Raw genomic sequence first — 12792 nt, forward strand, 5'->3', positions numbered from 1 at the left:
TGAGTTTTTGGTAGTATATCCATAATCAAAAACGTTTTTGTGGTTGTTCCAGAAGAAATGAAACAAAAGATACGGTAGAACTAGGACAGTTATTGTATGAGGTCTACCCAATGCTAGATGGAGAGGCGCATAATAGATCGATATGAACATCATGAGCTGTCCCGTAATAAAACCCGTTGTTGCTGATACCTCCTTCTCGGTTCCTTCTTCCATAACCCGAGCTCGGAGAAGGAAGAGATAAGAGGGCCCTATGGAGAATGTGGTCAGAAATCCATAATAGAGTCCGACCACAACGACCGAATTTATTATCTTCATGCATAAGGATAATAGATTACCTAGTAGAAAAGATTTCAAAATCATCACAAACCCCCCTTTTTTCTTTTCTATTGCAATTTCTCGATTATTATATGATGATTTCTTAACTTTCCATATATAGAAATAGAAACAGATAGACTAGAAACGACATCTCTTATGTCAATGACATCAAAGGGATATTAAATGAATGGAATTGAGATATGGATGGAATTGGGATATGGATGAAATATAATGAAATAGAGACACTTTGAGGTTCCCTATGAAATGAGGCATGGAACGAAGACACTACGAAGAAGTTCCGGGAGTTACGAAGGAAGCTTCGGGCTCATATTGGTCATGGGTTGAGAATGGGAATTGAACTCTATGAGCTCGAATTTCCCGTTGTTCCTCAGTAGCTCAGTGGTAGAGCGGTCGGCTGTTAACTGATTGGTCGTAGGTTCGAATCCTACTTGGGGAGATTTTATTCATTCTGAATGAAAGAATTCAGAATGAAATGAAAGGGCTCGCGTTGACCGTTAGGAGTAGGTAACCCGTTCCCTGTCTTTCTTTCTATTGCATTCTATCCCATCGTATCACATTCTGTTCTGCGATATTTGAGAATCGCCGTCAATACCTCGGTGTAGATCCAACGAGTAACTAATAATCCTGTTATACAAAAAAAGGTAGCTATCATGCCCTTTTCTGATGAATAAATCCAACGAGTAACTAATAATCCTGTTATACAAAAAAAGGTAGCTATCATGCCCTTTTCTGACGAATCATGTAGTCCTATGGTTTCATGGACTAATAGGGTCATCAAATAAATCGTTGACGCCCTTTTCGAGAAGCTACAAAAGTTTATATTTATTTTTGTATTCCATATGTATTGATAGTTTTGTCATTAAAATTGACAAAGGGGGAGATTGTTAGAGCACTGCTCGGTCGAACTCGCATGCATTGCCATCTCAAGCATGTTTGCCAATGTTAATGATCAAAACTATAAGTCTTGATTTCTATTCTACTTATAGCAAAGTCTCGGACTAGGATATAAAGTGTAGTTGAGCTCTAGACTCCATGGCGATCATCATACAAAGACGGAGAACTACTCAAGGAACCGGTGGAACTTCATTGACTAAAAGGTATGTGGAGACTTGAACTTATCTATCACTCAAAAGTCTATCTACTCTATCTCCTATCTTGAGACAAAAGTCTTATTTCTATATAGACTATGATTATACACTTTGCTATTTCGAGCCGAGTTTATCTCGCTTATCTATTTCTCGAAATATGTGTTGGTAAGTGATACGTATGATCTCTATACCTTGGTAACTATTACTATAAAGGTGGAATTCAAAATAATAATAGACGAGAAACTTAGAAGATCACAGAACACAAGTAGTAATTCGAAGAAAATATCTTCTCTAGATTATGAATAAGAAAACGATTACAATTCTCTCTTTGTTACGCTCACAATATTCTCTAAACAGTGGATCAACCTTAAATTTTTTGCTAGGTTTTCTGTGCCTAGAATCTGTGTGTTTAGATATTAGCCAAAGCCATCTATTTATAGCCCTCATCGTACTCAGCCGACCAAGGACTTCTATTAGGAATCTATTTCCTAAACTAAGAGTATTGCCTAAAACAGAACTCTTCCCTAACTAGGAATTCTGCCTAAACAAGGATTCCTGCCTAGAATAGGATTCTTCCCTCAACTTAGCTTGAGGTTAACTAAGTTTTCTAAAGGAGTACGGATACACCTGTATCATGGGTCCCCCTTTTAAGAACTTGAACTCATGTGAGAGTTAAAAATGAAGGTTAGGGAACTGGAGAGCCCCTTTTTCCTTATTAAACCACTTGGCCTTGCTAGGAACTTGACCTTGGAATCCAATTAGAAAAGCTTTTTTCTCTCCTTGTCGTGTTGTGGTCACTCTTCGCCCCAATATGCAGTCTTCCTTGAGTGGTTTCTCTCTACCAAACCATAAGTCTTCTACTCGTGGTAAGATCATAGTGTCGTCGCCGTCATCATCAAGTAATGGAGCTTCAAACAACTTCAAGTATTCGACATTTATTACCGAGTACATTCCTAGATAAGGTGGAAGATCTGGACGAAAGGCATTGTCACCAATCTGATCGAGAATATGAAATGGTCCATATCTCAATGGCTTCAACTTCTTACCTTCCCCCTTCAGTCGTTCCTTACCTAATTTTAACCATACCAAGTCACCAACACCGAAATTACAAGGCACAAGATGCTTGTCATGTTTTGCTTTGTATTTGTCTTGTGACTTCTTTAATTGTGCTTCAACAATTGCATGAATCTGAGATATCTTCTCCAAGAACTTTTGTGAATTTTGTCATTCACTTCCTTCCTTCCCCCCATTGAGGTGTCACTAGAAAATACTAGATCAAAAGGACTAGGTGGTAAGTAACCATAGCACGTCTCGAAATGAGACTTTCCCGTAGAACTGTGAAATGCTCTATTGAAAGCAAATTGTAGATATGGTAAACTCTCATCCCAAGTTTTAGGATGCTTAGAATTATATCCCCTTAACATGTGAACTATAGTCCTGTTGACCACTTCTGTTTTCCCGTCTGTTTGTGGATGAAAAGTTGTACTCTTCTTCAACCTAGTGTCCATCATTTTCCATAAAGAATCCCAAAAATGACTAAAGAACCGAATATCCCTATCATAAATAATCGAAGTAGGTAAACCAAAATGCTTCCACACATGCTCAAAGAAGAGCTTTGCTGCACCGGATCCCGTTACCGTCTTTGTACATGGAATTAATGCAATCATCTTGCTGAATCGTCCGACCACAACGAACAAGTAATCATAACCAGACTTAGTCTTTGGTAAAACACCAAGAAAATCCATAGAAATACTCTCCCAAGGCCTTGATGGTACTGGTAATGGTAGATATAACCCACGTTTTATGTTGGAAGGTTTAGATGTGCTACACAACTTACACCCTCTAACTAACTTAGCCACATCATCTTGCATCCTTGGTCAAAAGACATAACGACAAAGGTTAAGAAAAGTTTTATTCATCCCAAAGTGTCCAGCAACTCGAGATGTGTGTGCCTCTCTCAACCATTGTAAACGATCTCCATCTTCTGGAATGCAAAGTAACTGACCCTTGTATAACAATCCATCTCGAAGTTCAAAGTCGTCTTTCAAACTACTCTGCAAACCTTCTAACACCTTCTTGAAGTCTTTGCTGGATGCGTATGACTCCGCATACTCTTGAGGAACAATTGGCTGAATTCTCACGACCACCATTAATGCTCAAACTGGAGGTCGAGATAACATATCTGCCAACTTGTTTGTTACTCCCTTCTTGTACCGAATGAGAATATTGAAATCCATCAAGTAAGACATCCAATTCATGTGCCGGGCTTGTTGTAGTTTCATCTGTGCATGTAGATACTCCAATGGTTTGTGATCTGAATGTACCACTACTTCTTTACCTAAGAGATACACTCACCAATGCTTAATACATTGATATAAAGCATAAAATTCTTCGTCATAAGGTGCATAGTTCTTAATAGCACCTGAGAACAATTCTGAATGGTACTCCACTGGTTTACCATCTTGTAACAACACTCCTCCCAATGCATAGTTAGAAGCGTGGGTCTCAACTTCAAAAGTACGCTGTAAGTTAGGCAATGCCAACACTGGTGCTTCTGAAATCTTCTTCTTTAGTAACTGAAAAGCGTCTTCATGGGTTTGTTGCCATTCAAACTTTGCCTTAGCTCCCATCAAACCATGTAACGGTCCTGTAATATTCGAGAAATGCCGTCCTGTAATATTCGAGAAATGCCGGATAAATTTACGCAAGTAGGTGCAAGCCCCTAAGAAACTCCTGATTTTAGTTACAGTACTAGGTCTAGGCCACTTAGTAATCACTTCAACCTTCTTTGGATCAATCTTTCTTTCTCCACCACCAACAATGAATCCAAGGGACACCAACTCCTCCTTTCCAAACTCACACTTCTTTACGTTCAACTTCAGCTGGCCTTCATGTAACACTTTAAACACCTTCTCAACTTGAACGATATGCTCTTCCCAAGTTATGATGTATATTAGGATATCATCCAAATAAACAATCACAAAATCTTCTATAAAAGGTCGTAACAAATCATTTATCAAACGCATAAACGTCGTTGGAGCGTTACAAAAACCAAAAGGCATCACCAACCATTCGAACAAGCCTTGTTTGGTTTTGAAAGGAGTCTTCCATGTATCATATTCTCGAACTCTCATATGGTGGTATCCGAATTTAAAATCCAACTTTGTAAAGACTCGAGCTTTTTCCAACTGATCCATCATGTCGTCTATCCTAGGTAGATGGTAACGATTCTTGATTGTGATCTTGTTCAATGATCTATAATCGATGCACATACGCCAGCCTCCATCTTTCTTTGGAACCAACAACACCGCTGATCCACAAGGTGAAGCACTTGGCACTATCATCCCTAATTCTAGAAGTTCTTGGACTTGTTTCTTGATCTTATTAGATTCCTCTACAGTCGTGCGATAAAGACCGATATTAGGTAGAGAACTCTCCCCGGTCAACATGATTTCATGCTCCACACTCCTCTTTGGAGGTAATCCTGTGACATCAGAAAATAAATCCTTATACTTAAACTTCAACCTTTATAGGTCATCTTCTTGTTGTGCAGACAAGGCTGCCAAACAAACTCTACTCGGCTTCTCCTCAAGAGAACGGATCACAAGGAGAATGAATCGTGCTAGCATTCACCAACCGCTTATCCTGAGTGGTTGTGATTAAGCTTGCTCCCTCAAGAGGAGAGTCTATAGCCCGAATCACAAAACTTTCTCCATCTTTGGTAAAGGTGTACTTTTGTTCCCTCTTATGTAGAGTTGCATCTCTATCCCATAGGTAAGGACTACCTAGTACCACCTGACAAACATCCAAAGGAACTACGTCATATGTAACTTCATCAATATGTGACTCGTCTAGAGCAAATTTGAATGTGCACTGCTGTGAAACTTGTAAGCCCCCTTCCTTTTGAAGCTATCCTAGAGGGTATGGTTTTGGATGTTTGGAAGTCTTTAATCCTAACTTCTGCACCAAAGAATTTGAAAGTAAATTCTTCTGACTTCCCAGGTCAATAACAGCATCAACTAACGTTGTTTTGACTTGCATCTTTACTGTGAAGAGTTGCTCCCCAAGATCATCTTTAGAAGGTCTTTCTTTTGCCCCCTGTCATAAGTGAACGCTTGGAATCGGGTTTCGTTAGTCCGTGGACTTCCTTTGGAGTTTGAGCGGCTAGTGTTGCCTTCTTGGCTTCTTTCCTCTGCAACCCTCTGGGATTTAGATGGGGGTTCTTAACCCAACACTTGTCGACAATGTGACCTGTTTGCTTGCAATGGGTGCAAGACAAACCTTCATTATCACTAGACTTCCCTTCTTCTTTGCTCATTTCACCTCCTTTGACAGTGGTACCTCCAGATTTCACCTTAGTATTTCCCTTTGAATCAGATTTCTTAAGCCTGCCTTCAATGTCATTAACTTTAATACTTGCTTCAGAGATAGTATCTACCGAAAACATCTTCAACTCCTTCCGTATATACTCATGGAACCCGGAAATATACTTCATATAGATAGCATGATCTTCCAAGTCTAAATCCAAAACCATAGCTTGATTCTGAAATTCCGTAGTATATTCCTGCACGGTTTGGTTGTAAGTCTGCTTCAAGTTGTACCACTTGAACCATCTCTCCTCAAGGTAGCCAACCGGATAAAAATGTTTCCTTACAACTGCCTTGAATCTTTTCCACGACAATACTCTCTTACCTAGGTTTTGTCTTTGATAAGCTTTCCATCAGGTTAGAGCATGCTTTTGTAACTACAATGCCGCGAAATCTATCTTTTCCTTTGAACCATATTCAAAGAAAGAGAAATATGTCTCTAGACGTTCAATCCAATCATCCAATTTTTCTACATCGAGACTCCCATCGTAAAGTGGAATGTCAACACGAAAATCAATTTTCAGATTCTTACCATGAGGTTTAGTTGTTGTAGGACCTTTAGGAAGCTCGCTTTCCTCCTTTTCATCCTCATCTTCTTCCTCTTCTTCTTCTTCCGACTCGTCTTCTTCCGAATCATCTTTTTCCGAAGCTGCAGGTGAAGGTGTAACCTTTTTCTTCGTCTCCTTCTCAGGTGTATGAGAACGAATACATTCACTCAATTATTGAAGGGTAACTTGAATAGACTTCATGTCTGTTTGCAGCGTAGCCAATTTTTCTTCCATAGTTTGTGGTTCTCCTTTCTTAGGGTCATCATCTGACTTTGTCATCCTTGATCCCCTTGTTGTCTTAACGTCTACTAGCTTCTCAAGTACCTCACCAAGCTTTATGTAGAGAGATCTAGTGAAAACCATAAACCACAGGGATTTACACTAGAAACTAACCTTGCTCGTTATGCCAACTTGATACGTATGATCTCTATACCTTGGTAACTATTACTATAAAGGCGGAATTCAAAACAATAATAGACTAGAAACTTAGAAGATCACAGAACACAAGTAGTAATTCGAAGAAAATATCTTCTCTAGATTATGAACAAGAAAATGATTACAATTCTCTCTTTGTTACGCTCACAATCTTCTCTAAACAGTGGATCAACCTTAAACTGTTTTCTAGGTTTTATGTGCCTAGAATCTGTGTGTTTAGCTATTAGCCAAAGCCATATATTTATAGCCCTCATCGTACTCAGCCGACCAAGGACTTCTATTAGGAATCTATTTCCTAAACTAAGAGTATTTCCTAAAACAAAACTCTTCCCTAACTAGGAATTATGCCTAAACAAGGATTCTTGCCTAGAATAGGATTCTTCCCTCAACTTAGCTTGAGGTTAACTAAGTTTCCTAAAGGAGTACGGATATACCTGTATCAGTAAGCTTTCGCTTTGGCCAAGTTCATCTTTACTAGTGACGAAAGTCATATTAAGTTTCAGTTACTTGAAAATTGCTTTGACGAAAAATGGTTTATGAACAACAACTATGTAACGTCCTCTAAGAATGTTTCAATGATTGAAATGAGAGTTTAGAATATACAACTATTGTTGGATATAAACATTGTGTGATAACTCATACGTGTGTAAGTCCTTATTCCTTGAACCAAAGTACACGTACTTTGCTGATCATGAAAACCGGAACTAAAGTCCGCGTACCAGTCCGCGCACCATCGGAAGTTCACGTCCCGTGAAAATCTGTTGGAGTTTGTAAACTGGAAACAAACTTATTCTGGGTACTTAAGTCCGTGTACCAGTCCGCGTACTTAGTTTGGTTATTTTCTAAAAATGATTATTCGTGAACTTAAACTCATATAAACTAAGGAATGCATAATTGCAAACCGTGGCTATAAAGTTCATGAATCGATTCAAGTGAATCAAATCGTTTTTGCTAGTTCATTTGAGTCATTTGAGTCATTTGAGTCATTTAGCTAGTTCATTTGAGTCATTTGAGTCATTTGAGTCATTTAACTAGTTCATTTGAGTCATTTGAGTCATTTGATTCAACTCTTTAACTAGTTCATTTGAGTCATTTCAACTAGTTATGATAAAGAAGAATATGGTTGATATGAAAGTGCTCATATGGCTAACCATTTGGTTAACTATTGTTGAACCAACTAAATGTACATGTTTGGGTATGGTAACACAAACCTAAAAACGTGCATTTCATTTGTGTGTAACAAGCTAAGTTTCGATTTAACGGTTGAAAGATATTAGCTTGAATCTAATCAGGTTTTCTTCTAACGGTGAATATTAAATGCTTTGTTACCAAGGTAACTTAGATTGCAAACCCTGATTTGAAAGGTTATATAAAGGAGAACTCTAGCAACAGGGAAACCTAATCCCCACACCTCTTGTGTGATACTAGTTGTATAAGCTAGAGTCGATTCTCCTTTAACCTTAGGTTTCTACCGAGACCTTGTAGGTTAACGACTTTAATACTTCATTGGGATTGTGAAGCCAGACCCAACTATTTTCTTTGTAGTTGTGTGATCTGATCTTACTGTTTCTATCGTACTAAGTACAATCGTAAGATTGGCTTGAGATTGATTTCTCCGATAGGCAAGATATAAAAGAAGTCACAAACATCTTCGTCTCATCGTTTGTGATTCCGCAATATCTTCTTTCGCTAGTCGATTAAAATTATTGTGAGGTGATTTATAATTCTAGGCTGTTCTTCGGGAATATAAGTCCGGGTTATCAATTGGTTCCTGTTCACCTTGATTTATCAAAAGACGGAACAAAAACTCGTAGGTATTACTCTGGGAGACAGATTTATCTATTACTGTAGACTTTTCTGTGTGATACAGATTTGTTTATTAAAGTCTTCGACTTTGGGTCTTATCAACTCTTAATTGTGGGTGGGATCAGCTAAGGGAATCAAGTGCTTAGTATCCTACTGGGATCAGAGACGTAAGGAGCGCAACTGTACCTTGGATCAGTTTGAGATTGATTGGGGTTCAACTGCAGTCCAGACCGAAGTTAGTTTGTAGTAGGCTAGTGTCTGTAGAGGCTTAATACAGTGTGTGTTCAATCTGGACTAGGTCCCGGGTTTTTTCTGCATTTACGGTTTCCTCGTTAACAAAACTTTTGGTGTCTGTGTTATTTCTTTCCCGCATTATATTTTGTTATATAATTGAAATATCACAGGTTGTGCGTTGAATCGATCAATTGAGAAATCCAACCTTTGGTTGTTGATTGAAATTGATTGATCCTTGAACATTGGTCTTTGGTACCGTTCAAGTGTTTTCTCTTGTATTCAATTAGACTCGCAGATTTCTATTTGCTTGAGTAAGTATTGAATCGATAAAGTTAGATATAACTCTTTGATATATTTTTATTAAGATTGAGTCTGACTGTCTAGTTTATTCTCTTAAAAGTACATTGGAGTTAGTCCATACAGATTGCTAAGCGAAATATTGGGTGTGGTTGTTGTACCTCCGCTTTTTCATCAGTGACTTGGTCATGATACTATGATTAAAGTATCAAGGAAAGATATATTAGTTTTTTTATACAACTTTGTTATATGGAGTTACGAAGTATAGTTTATTTATGGACTTCGTGAATAAACATAACAATAATTGATAACTTGTTACTATTTAGTATGTTTGAACTTCCGGAATGAATTCAACCCTTGGGATCATATATGAAGGAATATCATAAAAGTAATCTAATGAAGTTCACTTGCGAAATTCCGTTTCATAATTGAAAGAGAGCTCAAATCCGATCCTAACTATAGTAAGTATCCCAAAAGATGTATACAGATCGAAGTTTAATCCGGGTTTGTACAAACATAAAGATGTATACGGATCGAACTTGGAAAATTCACATGTGTTTGTGGGTGAAAACCGTTTCTGTTGGTTTTGGTAATTTTGGGTGTGTGGATGAGAAACAAATCTAAACTCTAAACAATGCACTGCACGGGAGTACTTTTGATTCGAGAGATCAATCTGTACAATCCTGGCCTAAACCAAGAAATGGTCGTTCCAGGCTTGCTTCGGTCACAATGTGAAGGAGAAGGGTTGGTCTTAGGTAGGGAAGCAAAGAAAGTGTTGAGACCAGAATGGTTGATTCTGAAGGGGTGGATGTTTTATGACTTGTATCAGAAAGTGGAACTGGCTTGCAGAATGAAAAGCTATCAGTTCTTTGGTGATTTCTGGATACTGTGTTGTTCTCTGACCAAAGATTGTTCTTTTGTGGAAATAGGTGAAACCTATTTATACAAGTCGTAATAAAACGTACCCTGTCTCGTAGGAAGTGGAAACGATTGAGTGGTGGAAGAGTGGAGTAACGTATAACCGTCAAAAATTATGCTTCCATGATGAAGGAAGTGGATCTGTTCACACCATTATTTTTTTGCCATCACTAACTGTCCCGCTTCATGACACTTTCCTGTAACGGGCGTATTGCACGCCGCACGCTGTAAACCGCCAGAGCAATACCCTGACGAGTATCCCCCAGTTTGTGACATGTTTGATGTCTCGAGTGTTTTCGTGGAAAACATGTAGCACTTTTCTACGTGTGGAAAGTCAAAATAAAGAGACTTGCCGCAAGAAAATAACATGTGATGCTATTAGGCTCGTCTTGGCTGGTCGCCTAAAACTTGCCACAAGTCCGTCAGTTCGGTGGCGAACTTGGATGGCTGAGATTGCATCTCATGAGGAAGGGTAGCCTTGATTATGGCTACCTTCTGTTGGAGCCTGGTAACGGCACAATGGCGTTTTTGGTGTATGCCAGTGGTACTGCGGCATAACTGGCATAACTCGTGCATGCCAGTGGCACCTGGCGTAGCCATGGCCACTAGATTTAGGCGTCTGGTCGCTTAAAACTTTCCACAAGTCTGTCAGTTCGGTGGCGAACTTGGATGGCTGAGATTGCATCTCATGAGGAAGGGTAGTCGTTGATTATGGATACCTTCTGTTGGCGCCTGATAATGGTACAGTGGCTCCTTTAGCGCATATGCCAGTGGTAATGCGACATGGCTGGCATAGTTCGTGCATGCCAGTGGCACGATGGAATGGCTCGCATAGTTTGTGCATGCCAGCGGCACGATGATAAAAGGCGCGGTTGGCTTAGCCATGGCCACTAAATTTTGGCACATTGGTGTTAGACTCAAATGTGGTATGGCAACATTAGTTTCAGTGGCCACATCAATCCCAATGCTTTGTGGAACATTGTTTTGGCTCGGTTGGCGTAGCAACTGATAAGTGCATATTTTACATATATTTAGTGTTAATTCCATGCTAGTAATTGTTTATATTCTTGCAAATTATTGTACATTACGCTTGTTTTCTCTTATTTGTGTTTTATTAGGTAAATCATCTGAAAGAAGTGAATTGACACTTAATTGTGCAATAAAAGAAGCTAGCTACAAGTGAAGAAGGGCCAAATACTAGTGTAACTCGTTCAAATGGAGGATTTCTAGCCATCATTTTGTAGAGGACAGGAAGATGAAGTCAACGACGAAAGAAAGAAGTCTTTCTGAGTTCGTATGAAGAAGTTACGAACAAAACAAGAACTTGGAAGATTATAAGGGTAATATGGTCATTTTAAAGGGCAATGTTATTAACATCCCATTGTACGTTAAGGGGCAGTCATCCTGTTAAGGGGTGACTGTTTCAAAGGAACTGCTAAAGGAAGTCATGTCATTTACTGAGGGGAAGTTAGAATTCAAATAGTGTTAAGGACACCAGGCCATTCAGTTCAGGGCTGCCACCATCATCTTCTTTCCCTCAACAGAACACGATGAGTGAAGATTAACAGGGAAGTGGTGATCGATGGATTTGATCAGAGACTAAAGGAAATGGGTTCGGAGTTCGAGAAGATCATTGGGTTTCTGTTAGATGAGATGGGTCGATGACTGATTCTCGAGTTGCCTGTGATGATAAAATTGAGGTTGTTGTTGCTGCCAACCACGACACTTGAGCTCGAAACAGAACGCTGTCTTGATGTAGAAGCTCATGGTGATTGAGATGAAACAGAAAGGATGGGGCTTGTGCCGGTGCTGGCCTTTGTTCGTGATGATTTCGATGCTGCTGGGAATGAGTTGATGGTGCTGTGAAGAGATGAAAGAGTAGTTGCTGCCATTGGCAGTGGTAAGAAGGAGCTGTTGATGGAGTTTGAGCATCACCGGCGATTGAAGAACAGAGAAGCAGTGATGCTCGGGCTTTGCTGTGACGGATAAGAGATGAGCATAAGATGATAACTCATTGGCAGTGATCATCATAATGGTGACGAGAAGGCGATGCTGCTCCCATTCACGATGAAATAAGGTCAAGATGGAGCAGAACTCGAGCTGGGATTGAAATCAGTTATGACTCGGGTTTTGCTGCTGCCATTGGCAATAAAGAAATGAATAAGCGGGACATCGGTGCTGTTGTTCATGATAAGTTGATCAGAAAGAATTGGTTGCTCGAGCTTGGCAGATTTGGACCTCGAGCTGGACAAGGAACAGATAAGCACGGACCTGAGGAGTTTGATATGCTGTTAGCAAGATATTCGACCAAGAATACAGGATGGAATTGATGTTGCTGCCGTGATTATTGTGGACTTTGTAGGATATTTCCGCGTCCAAGATAAACAAGGAATCATCGATACGCGTTTGTGGAGGTTGGATAATCTTTGGAAGTCAAGACTTGAGCGACAATTCAGTCAGAGAATGGTTTTGGATTGATACTGCAGCTGCAAAACAGCCACCGAGTGATGCTTTTACCATTGAATTTCAAGATGAATGGTGAAGATTAAAGCGCGTTTGATTGTTCGTAGCGGTTTAGAATTGTTGTGTGGTTATCAGATTCGAATTTTCAGGGTTCGATTGCTATAAATAGAGGTCCAAATTGTAACCAAAAGATATCTCCTCACCCTCACTTTCACGCCCACAAACTGCTCGATAAAATTCTCCAGAGAAGAACAGAAGCATAAAGACTTCACATATGCACTAGTAGCAGAAAGGTTATAG

At 39.4% G+C, this 12792-nt stretch overlaps 1 non-coding gene across 1 annotated transcript; it reads left to right on the top strand.

The window, feature by feature from the left end:
• The first annotated feature begins 700 nt into the window (after positions 1-700).
• TRNAN-GUU lies at positions 701-772 on the top strand. Its single transcript has one exon. It is a non-coding gene; the product is annotated as a tRNA-Asn (tRNA).
• The last annotated feature ends 12020 nt before the right edge of the window (positions 773-12792 follow it).

This window comes from Papaver somniferum, chromosome 9 (assembly GCF_003573695.1).
Source record: "Papaver somniferum cultivar HN1 chromosome 9, ASM357369v1, whole genome shotgun sequence".
In the NCBI taxonomy this organism is placed as follows: domain Eukaryota; kingdom Viridiplantae; phylum Streptophyta; class Magnoliopsida; order Ranunculales; family Papaveraceae; genus Papaver; species Papaver somniferum.